Genomic DNA, 11,328 nt, shown 5'->3' with positions numbered 1-11,328 from the left:
ATGTGTTTATTGGTTTATTATCTCTTTCTCAAACTCCAAAAGGAAAGGATCTCGTCTATCTTGTCCCCTGCTACGTCTGGAGCCTGAAAACAGTGCCCAGCATGTAACAGGTGCTCAGTAAACTTGAATGAATCAATGAATGAACCATGACATAAAGTTGGCACCTCACCTTTACCCCACCAAAAAAGTTTTATTTATCATGTGCAGCTAAGTTTTCATATAAAAGAAAGAAAGAAGATTGTGATAATTTGCACATTTTTCTTAAAGGACAAGTATGTCCTGACAGCCAATTGTATCTTCTCATGACAAGCCTGGGGTCATCAGGGAGGATTAACAGAATTCCAGCCAGAAACCATGCAAGTGGACATTTTAGTCAGGGGGGTTCTTAACCTGGGTAAATGTGTTACATCCAGCAGGCCTTTAGAAATCTTGAATAGTGCCTAGGCCCACATTATGATTGTCACAATAATCTGCAGGTGGGCATGACTGACGAGCTTCAGTCAACACTGGAACTCATTATCAAGTATTTCAAGATCATTTCAAGAGCACCTGCGTGCCTGATGTGGAAGAGGCGCTGTGTTAGACATGGGTCTACAGAGATGAACAAGACATAGTCTCTGACCTCAAGGTGTTCAGACACCCATGGAGGAGACTGAGACCAAAGGCAATAGGCACTGAATGCTGCGATTCATGCAGTGATGGAGCTGGGCTGAGGAGCACACCGGCAGGACACCTAACACAACCTGGGAGGGTCAGGGGCAGGGGCTGCCCGGAGGAAGCCTTTCCCAAGTTGAACGTCAATGAACAGGGAAATGGAATGGAGATGGTGGGACAGAAGGAACAGAAGGTATGGGCACAGAGGGGAGAAACAGCTTGAGAAGTCAGAGAACAACGAGTAGCAAATGGTGCTGGAGCAGAGGAGGGGAAGGCGGAAGGTGTGGGAGATGAGCTTAGCCAGACAGCAGGAACTCTTTGGCCCAGTGCTGGACCCCGGTTCTGATAATAAGATGCTATGTTGTTCCTTCTGTCCTCCCTGTCTTAGCATCCCACCTGGGACCGAGTAACCTGCCGTGCAAGAACAGGATCCAGATTGTTGAAGCGCAGCGTGAGCATTTTTGTCATTGTTGTTGATTTCTTTAGGAAGACATTTTTTGCCTACATTAGAGGGTCTGAAGGTAAACATTTTTCTCTTGTACTTCTTTTTGCCCCCTAGTAACAACTAGCTTTTAAAAAGTCAGCAGGCTCCATTGCGCAATGGATAGCGCATTGGACTTCTAAAAAGTCAGCATATGTCCACTAACTTTGAAAAACTGCAGCAAAGAATCCAGGAAATTTCCATTGTTTGGACAACTGGCGAGGAGAATAGCTCTCTCCCAGCGGCAGGCCACTGTTTCACCCACACTACAGTCAGAGAGAAGGACAGACAGCAAACTGGAGAGAGAGATTAGCATGTAAAGGAACCTCATTTTTTTCTGGTTTCTTAGAAACCTTGGAGACCCGAATTTTGTTTTCCTCTTCCACCATGAAAACGTGAATATTTCTTGTCGTTCCTTCTACTTTGTTAATCAAAAAACCTTGGCCACTAAAATAGGAGCCGTGGCGCTGTGAAACCTGAAAGGGCAATTTTGGAAGAAGCCCTACAGGAGGTTTCCGGCTCCCCTCCCAGGCTGTTCACCGAGGGGCAAACTAAATCCCTTTTAACAGGAACCGCTCAGCAAGAAATGTTTTGCCCACATTTAAACCGATAGCTAGAGTTCTCTTGTCCTCTTAAAATCTGTCCTGCTGGATTTACATGCACTCACACCAGGAGACTCAGAGGGGTAGGGGCCAAGTGCTGTGGAGCCCTCCAGAGAGGGGCAGAGGGACCTCAGATGAGTGTGTGGCATCTCCTGCGACATGCTGTCCCTGCAGCTGCCTGGGGCTGGTGGCACTGTGGCTCTGGGGCCTGGGGGGCTGGGGACAGAAGGCAGACAGCAGCAGGAGAGGGTGGTAATTAATGCCAGGATCATGGCCACTGGAAAGGGCAGGAAACCCCTTTGGCCCCAAAGCAACATGACCCTCAAGATGATGACAAGTTCTGGGACAAAAGGGGAGCGTGAGAGATCAATCTTTAGTAGAGTTTCCAGATTTAGCAAATAAAAATAGAGGATGCTCAGTTAAATTTGAATTTCAAATTAAAAAAAAAAAAAGAGAGATCCTTTTTAGTGTAAGTCTATCCCAAATATTTCGTGGGATAGTCTTATACTTTAAAATTTTATTTTTCATTTCTGAAATGAAATTCTAATTTAATTGGATGTCCTCCATCTTATCTGTGAACCCTGACTTTGTAGATCTGTAGCCCACCGGTTCCTACACCTCTTCTGGTGTGCCTTCTTCCTCCTTCTTTCCCATCAATACAATAAAGGATCTGACAACAGCTCCCAAATAACTGAAGCTCATTCAATACCAGTATGTTCTCTTGCCTCAATTGGCATATTTTCTTTTTCTGTGGTTGTCAAAAGTCTAAAGACTTTATTCCCTGTGGAGGTTGCCCAAGCAATATGCAGCTGATGAGGGGAGAGATGGAGGCAGCCCTCCTTAATTCAGGTAGACCAGAGGGTTTGAGCTGTTCTCACCAAGCTCTCTACTATGTCAACATGTCCCCTGAGAAATTCAGTTCACAGCCTGTGGACCCAGTTGTTGCTACCGAAGCCTGTTACTGCTTGGGAGTTTTTGTTTGGGGAGCAGGGAGAAAGGGAAAGCTCTGGGAAGATGCAGGATCTTTGTTGTTTAGTTTATGTGAGTGTCAGAGTTCACATGTGGGGTGATAATTAAGTGGTAGGTGGTTGCTGGGAAAATTATCAACATGGAGGCTGATGAAAGACACAGGCAACCTAAACAAATCAGCAAAGTTAAACGGGTTTGGCTATGTAGAAGGAATACTAATGACAGTCATTTTGGTGAGCCTTCTACCATGGGTGCCTCACCGGTGCCATAAACTTACGTGTATCATTATGTATGCCTTCCACTAACTTTGTTATAAAGTGTAATTTCATTAGAACGGGAGACTCAACATGTATGCAACTGAGTCTGCATAGTCTGTTAGTCACGCACAATGGATATCTGCTACTCTTGAAAATTTAGTGCAACTGGGGCCTGAGTCATGGTGAGAAAAGCACCTGTGGTGGGCAGCCTCTAAAATGGCGCTGGCTCAGAGGATTCCCCACTTCCCAGAACTCCCAGGACTCGGGCCTTCCTGTCATCCCTTCCCCTCCAGTGCACACTGGACAAATAGAATACAACAAAAGTGATGGATGTCCCTTCTGAGATTAAGAAAACGCCTGTGACTTCTGTCCGTCTGGCCATTTCTCATGCTCTCTTGCTCTCTGGGAAAAGCCAGCTGCCATGTTTTCAGCTGCCGTATGGAGGGACCCACACGACCAGGAACTGAGGCAGGCCTCCTGCCAACAGCCAGCGAGAACCTGAGACTGGCCAACAGCCACGCAAGTGGGCTTGGAAGAGGATGCTCCCCCAAACTGAGCTTTGAGATGCAGGCAGCCCTGATGCACCTTCCTGCAACCTTGTGAGAGGCTCTGAACGGCAAGGGAAACTGCCCCACAGAAACAGCGAGATCATGATAATTATGATGATTATTAACTTAGTAATAATAAATGTGGGTTGTTTTACACTGCTAAATTTGGGGGTGATTTGTTATGCAACAGCAGATAACAAATACAGTCGCTGGGCATAGAACTTACTTAAAAAAAAATGTGATAGGTATGTCATTGAGAGAGGTGGTTGAAAGTGTAACCATTGTATTCTACAATGCAGACACAACAACGAATGAGGAGTGTGTGTGTGTGTGTGTGTGTGTGTGTGTGTGTGTGGTGGGTGGGGACTGGGTAGGAAGAAAGACATGGAAACTGGTGGTTTACTGCATCAGTATTGCCAAATTCTTGTAGCTCTAGCAGCACTCCTGCCTGTCACCAAACAATCTTGAGATCTTGATATTATCACTCAGACCTGCTGATTCCTGTTTGCAAACTGAAATCTCCAGTCACGGGCTGGGCCCCAAAGAGCTGTCTTCTGTTCTTGGATCAGCCCGTTCCGGCCAGGTCACAGGACACTTCTTTCTGTGACTCCTTGGATATTAATTAACTCTTTAGGAAGGTATGCCAGTTATTCAGAGCTCTTGTCTCTTGACTTCAAACCCACCCTTCTGTACTCAGCTTGGTGACCCCGGGGGTCTGGGACTCCACACACTAAATTCCTGCTATGTCAGCGGCTCCTTGCCAGGTTCTGCCAATAGGGGGTGCTAGAGGGCGCTTGCGCGGCTGAAGGAAGAGGCAAACGCTTGCCGCTCAAGTTTGCTTCCCCTTGAGTTCCTGTTCCTATAAGCATTGCCCCAGCTATAGCACGTCCTGTGGCTGCAGCTGAATACAGTTTGCAATTTCTTCAACACTGTACAAGCAACCTCAGGGGGCCCTCAGAGACACCAGCAAGCTCTGAGTGGCACCCACTTCTCAGAGGTTGGGGTCCCAGTCCCCAGATTAATAATGTCCATCTCTTCTTCGAGCCCCCCCAAAGCCCGAGGAGCGGCGGCTACCTCCTATAGTCACTACCTCCATGATACCTTAGAGTGCTTGCCTTTTCAATGACCTAATTAATAATTATGTCAATCTAGTCCTCTCTTGTAAAAACAAACCGGTGTAATTTCTATCTCCCGATTGTGCTCTGGCTGATACGGGGGCTCCCCTTCTACTCCCAGCCTCTGACCAGGCTCAGTGCAAGCTTCCCGTCTTACCACTCCAAAGAGACCCTGCAGGTGCACCAGCCTACCAGGGACTCTTCCAGAAGCTGTGTGCCCTAGACTCCTGCTGGCTTCACTCTAGTCCCAGCCTGGCCTTTAGGAGAGAGCCAGGAAGTGTGGACCAGAGACACCAGCCGACCTCGGAACCAGACACAGCGACAGTCGGGGAGGAGAAGAGAGGTCAATATAAAGGAACCAGAGCCCAGCTCAGGGATCACTGGTGCCTCCTACAGATGGTCCCTGACTTAACTAATGACAGATCGACTTAGATCTTTCGATTTTTGATGGTGCAAAAGCAATACGCATTCAGTAGAAACAGGACTTTGAATGTTGAAGTTTGATTTCCGGGCTAGTGATATGCAATCCCATCCTCTCCCGCGCTGCTGGGCAGCGGCAGCGAGCCGGGGCTCCTGGTCACGAGGGTGCACAGCCGATACATTCACAACCACTCTGTGTTTCACTCTCAGGACAGTATTCAATAAATTCCATGAGATACCCAACACTTTATTATCAAATAGACTTTGCGTTACGTGATTTTGCCCAACTACAGGCTAATTAGTGTTCTGAGCATGTTTAACTTAGGCTAGGCTAAGGTTACATGTATTAGATGCATTTTCAATTTTCAACTTATGAGGTTATGTCAGGACATCACCCCCATCATAACATGAGGGAGATCTGTATGTCTAAACTCAGCTGGAGTCACAGATGACAGCCAGGAACAGGCGGTTCTGAGGAGCAGTGCTGGGCCATCCGATCTGAGTACCATGTGGGGTGCTGGTTCACCTGCTAGTGACTGGTTTTACTTGCATATGCTACACCTCCGTGGTTGGCTCTGTCCTTGCTTTCAAAGGGTCCAATGTCACAGGTCTCCAACTGACAGGTGGCCCTGAGACCAAGGAAAGGATTGTATTTTTAAATATTTTTGTGTAAGTCAGGGAGCCCTTTAAAACACAATTGCTAAAGAGAGGAGGCGAGAATGTGAACTTGAATTTACATGTGAAACTCAGTATACCAGGTAGAGTCTAACCAGAAAAACCGAACTCAATCTAAGTATCTGAGCAGACGGGGATGTAATGCAGTGAATTGGTTACACAGGCAATGGAAAATCTGGGCAGCCAAACGGGCATGGTGGGGCCCCCCAGAGATCAGCACCATAGGAAGCCACTAGCCTTCAAGGCAGGAAGGACAGGGGGAAGAAGTGGTATTGTAGGTTGGGTTCTCCAAAAGCAGACCTAAGCATAGTTTGGGGTGTAAGACCCTTACTAGGGGTCAACCCCTGGGAACGGAAAGGAGAAGAAGCAGGATGTCAGAGGAAGAAAGTGCACTGCCTTGCAGACTAAAGCTCAGCCAAGTCCGGGGGGAGGGGGGGTTGCCCACTCGAGCGTCCCGCATCAAGCCAACATGGCGAGGCATTGACTACCCCATCCCCCTCGGTCGCCAGCTGTGGGCTGCTTTGGAAAGCCATGACCTCCAGCCAGGCTGACCCTGCGGGAGCTGACGACTGAAAGCCACCTGCTGACTGCATCCCCTGCCGTGGGGCAGCAAGTCCTTCCTTGAAGGAGATCTGAGCAGTTGGCGTTTACCACAGTACTTTCACCAGAGCCCAGGGGCTCCGGAGATCCTGCCCAAGGCTCCTACTGGCCTGGCCAGAAACAGCTAACACCGAGCCTGAGGCGCTCCTACAGAAGCTGGAGGAACGCCGCCTGCCCATGTCAGCACCCTTGAGCAGAGCTGGGGAAGGGAAAAGGACTCTGCAAGCAAAGGGACGCAGGCCATCAACTTTTCCTCTTACTTTCTCTCCAAAGGCCACCTATCTCACCTGTGATAAGCACTGTGCTGGCCCACCCAGCACCTTCTTCAGGAGCAAAGGATTCACCCCCTCAGCTGCTGAGAGTGTGTCGGCAGACAGCCCTTCAGCTGCGACCCTCCTTGGGGCTGGCGATGGCTAAAATACACCACTGCACCCAAGGCTGTACCCCGTCCCGCGTGGCCGATACCTGATGACTGACTGAGGCGAGGCAAAAAGGTCGGGCCCCCTCACTCCGATTTGGGACCACGCTGAAGGGTCATCTGGCTTCAGAACTCCCAGGGGTTGATGGACACCCCCTCTGAGAGTTTTCCCTCTGTCCAGTCTCGCTGTCTTTCCCCACAAGTCCCTTCCTTTCCCCTCATAAACCTTCTACGCACTAGTCTCTGGAGGCTTCTTCCTGGGAATCCAAGCTGGAACATCCATGTTAGGGTCCAAAACCGAGTTAACTTTGTTTTGATCCTTTTGGCCTTTGGGGAATCCTCCTGTCATACCGGGGAGTGAGGAGCCCTCTACCTGGCCTCCCTTGGTCACTCATACATCCACGGCTGGAAAGTTCTTCCCAGACAATCAGCAGCCTCAGTCCTTTACCTCCTTTAGGTCTCTGCTCAGAAGCCATCCATCTGTGAGTAATAGCTTTCTCCAGCGCCAGATCCACCTCACCTTTTCTTTCCGGCACTTATGGCACCAAATCATCTGACCAATGATTTATGATTATGTGTTTACTGTGTCTCCGCCCACTCAAGAACAGGGAACTTGGTTTTGTTCATAGCTGTTTAGCACAGTGTGAGTTCACTTAAACTGGCTAATGAATTCAATCATTCATTTCGTGAGTTCCAAGCCCTGTGCCAGACACTGATGGAGCCTTTGGAAATTTCTGGGCTAGTGGGGAAATGAGACAAGTAGGAAAATCACAATGACACAATGTGGCAAGGGCAGGAACTGAGGCTTAGCTATCAACCGACGAGAGCAACTCAGGCTGCAAGGGCAAAGCTCCAGAGACCAGGCCATGAGGGATTGGCTCTCCAAGGAGGGGCAGGGAAGACAGGTCCTGGAATGGGTGAGCTGTAGAGTGGTCTGGGCCCACAGGTGGGTGACAGCCAAGGTCTCTAGGACATCAGGGTCAAAAGGGCAGTGGGACAGGGACGGCAAGGCGTGCCCTGAGATCCAGCACTGCTTCTTCTGGAAACTTGTTTCTCAGAGCACTCTCATGAATGTGCAAAGATTAATGTACAAGGGGGATCACTGCCATGCTGGTTACAGTGGCAGAAAATAAGGAGCAACATAAATGTTGATCAAGAGGGAAATGGTTAAATAAATCAAGGAAGCTCAGTACCTTGGAGTACTGCAGCTATTAAAAAGAGTTACATGAGTCTTTATGTGCCGACTTGGAAAGACTCTATGTACATGATATAATAGTACATGGAAAGGAAGATTATGGAAGTTCGTGCCCATTTTGTTCAAATATACACACACGCACGCATATGTGTGTTTATGTAAACAGAAAATCATCTGGAAGGGAACGCAGCTGTTGACAGTGGGACAATGGGATGGGAACAGACAAGGGGAGGCTTTCATTTTGGGGTCTTATTTGAGTTTGTTGAAACTGGCATGGAGTCACTTTCAGATTAATAAAAGGAAAGGAAGAGAGAAAAGCAAGTCCTAGGAGCTTTTGGTCACCAGGCAGAAGGGACAAACGGAAGGTCCATGAATACAAAGAGGTCAGGATCATTGATCAAAGCAGGTCAGAGGGGTTAAAGCCAATGAGAGCTAGGAGTCAGGAAGATGAGCTCATTGAAGACCAGGTCATGGCAGAGCAGTGGGGAGGAGCAGAGACCTAGGTGACCTGATTCCAGGAGCAGCATCATTGACTCTCTGACCTCGAGGCCACTTCCTGCAGGCTTTATGCGTGTGCAGCCGGCCTCGGCAGTCAGAAAGAGCCACCTCCGGTTACACTGTACCCAGAAAGGGGCAGAAATAGCGGAGTTCAAATGATGAGGAGGTTCTCCCAAGGCAGGCCCAAGCCTTCTAGCTTTCTCTAACCCAGGCCTACCTTGCTCTATCCCTGAGGACAGAGAAGATGGAGCACTTCTGCCTTTTCGTACCAGCTGCTTTCACCAAAGGTCTTTTCTTCTTTGCTCATTGCAAGACTTCGCAGAGCCTTTAGCAAGCTTTTTTGTTTGTTTTTCATTATGAATCTCTAAGAGGGGATGCTATATACAGACAGCATTTCCAAAAAGTATCTGGCCCCAGAGCACTCCTTCATTAGGTAACATATTTTAATTGCCATCAAGTTTTAATTAAACAAGTATTATGTGGGTGCTTTCTCCTTGTAAAGAACTCCAGGCTACCACGCTGGAGGGAAAGACCACGTGGAAAAAGAAGACCTGGAGGATGAGACACCACATGGAGAGAGAAGCCAAGAGGGAAAGGCCCGAGGCACGGCAGCCGGGCAGGTGAGGCCATCTTGACCCTGCAGCCCAGGGCAGCTGAATGCAGTCACTTGACGGAACCAGATGGTTCTGTGTGCAACAGAGACAAGCCAGCCCTGCTGAGCCCCGCTTGAGGTGTTGACTCAGAGAATCACGAGCAATTGATTTTTGTTTTAAGCCACTAAGTTTCGGCGTGGTCCGTTACACAGCAATAGACAACAGATACATTCTCTCATCCCATCCCCAGTGTCAATCTCCCCTTTCCCCAAGGAAATATTATCTTGCAATTTGTTTTTATCATTACTTTGCTTTTTTAAAATAGTTTTATCAAGTATTTTTTTTTGCAATCTATTATGTGATTTGCAGCTGTTTTTGAGCATTATAATTATAGACTCATGCTTACGTGGGAGAATAGAATCGTAGACTCACCCAATGAAATATTATTACAACAGTGAAAATGAATGTTGCCACACACAAAACATGAATGGATGAAGCTTAGAGTCATAGTGTTGCATGAAAACAGAAAGTTGCAGAAGACTGTAATGCAGATCATTCATCTTTTCACATGATTATTGGCCGTTTCTTCTTCTTTAATTTTCTAGTTCATTTCTCTTGTCCACTTTTCTTTTGGGTTGTTTGTCTTTTTCTTACTGATATATTGGACTTCTTTATAAGTTTTAAGAAGTGCCCCCCAAAAGTAGAGTACTAGGGATTACTTGAATCTTGAGAAACATTTCCAAGAATAGAATTTAAAATTACCAAACCAAACCCACCAACAAAAACCACCCTGGAAGGTATTGAAAAAAAAAGAATGGACAAAATTAATGACAAATTACCAGGCTCTTTGACTTCAGGGCTGAAATGTCAAGGATCAGAGACCCAAAAGAGTTTCGGGCTCCGTTGCCAGATAAGAGGCTATTTATATAAATCCACAGTGCACAGAGTTTCTATTTCATATTTTCTTTGCTACCAATAGGAAATGCATCATTTAACTTGAGATATGGCCCCCCTTTTACACATTTCTTAGGATAGACCAATGAATTACTATTCCTCCTAGCAGTGAATTTATATTGCACTAAGGAAAAATAGACTCCTTTAACCCCTGAAGAGTCACATTTCTTTCACTTAGGTCACTTGATAGGGCCATTATAGGCTCAGATAAGACATGTGGGACTCTGTTTAATATCGGGCAATTTTCCTGTGCCTCTTCATTTATTACAAGAATGTATCCATTAGCAGTCATTAGTACATTCTGTCAAGATGAGGGCTAAATGATCCTCAGTGGCTGAAGAGAAACTGCTTTTTGAAGAAAAATAATGGCATTAATTGCTCAGTGGAATAGATAGGGCTTTCTTTGTCACAACCTCTCCCTCCCCGCCCCCCCTCCCCTCCAGCGCAATTGGACACTGCTTACCTCTGTGGAAGATCCAGGCCATTTTCTCCCTACCCTGTGAGTCAGCTCCTTGCTCCAGCCTGTGTCCCCTCCAGCGGCAGACCGCGATCCACAGGGAATACACAGAGCTCCTCAGCCCATCACAGCCAGGAACCTTGACTGATTCCTCTTGCTCCCTAATTCATCCAAGGGTGAAAGAGGAAGGAGACGCCTCGCTTAGCAAACAATCTCATTTGAAGGGACTCTGTTTTAGCTACAGGAAGCAAATCACATTAGAGAAATAATTGCCCTCCTGTAGTTCCAAACTGAAACCCATCTCCTTTTTGCCCTTTCGTTTGGAACGTACGCTCTCTGGAATATGTGGTTCGAGGAGTGAGGGTGTAGGCGTGTGTGTTTGTGTGTGGTATGTTTTCATACTCACAACACGTTTCCTACGTAGCTTTTTTTATTAAAAATCTCAAAGTTTAATTAGCGAAAAGCTTCCATCCCCTAAATATGGGTGTTATCTCCAGGCTTTGTCTTTCTCTTACTCCCTCCCTCTCAGCTCACGTCCATTCTCACGGACATTAGTAGTTACATCTGTTTCAGTTGAGATATGTTCAGGGGAAGGTAATAAAATACCAGCTAGCAGTAACGTAAGTAATGAAGGCATTTAATAAACTTATGTGTAACAAGAAGGCTAGGTGTAGGCAATTCCAGACTTTGTTCCGCAGACCAACAAGGACACCAGTGACCAAAGCTTCTTACCATCTTTCCGCTTTGTCGCCATCCGCGTGGCAGCCATACCTCTCAATGTGCCAAGGCACATCTCTCCAACAATCCCATTCTCTCCTGACAGGATCACAAGCAGGAAGGAAAGAGATGGAAGCAAATTGGCCTTCTCATGGAGGTCTGTTTTATCAGGAAG

General features: G+C 47.1%; 1 long non-coding RNA gene across 1 annotated transcript; it reads right to left on the bottom strand.

The window, feature by feature from the left end:
• Positions 1-5,272: 5,272 nt before the first annotated feature.
• Positions 5,273-10,601, bottom strand: LOC144379950 (uncharacterized). The gene is made up of 2 exons (XR_013443554.1): positions 10,443-10,601; positions 5,273-5,675 (listed from the first exon to the last, which is right to left on the bottom strand). It is a non-coding gene; the product is annotated as an uncharacterized LOC144379950 (long non-coding RNA).
• Between the last annotated feature and the right edge of the window lie 727 nt (positions 10,602-11,328).

Source organism: Halichoerus grypus, chromosome 1 (genome assembly GCF_964656455.1).
Source record: "Halichoerus grypus chromosome 1, mHalGry1.hap1.1, whole genome shotgun sequence".
Taxonomy (NCBI): Eukaryota; Metazoa; Chordata; class Mammalia; order Carnivora; family Phocidae; genus Halichoerus; species Halichoerus grypus.
This window is presented reverse-complemented; position numbering and strand designations above follow the sequence as displayed.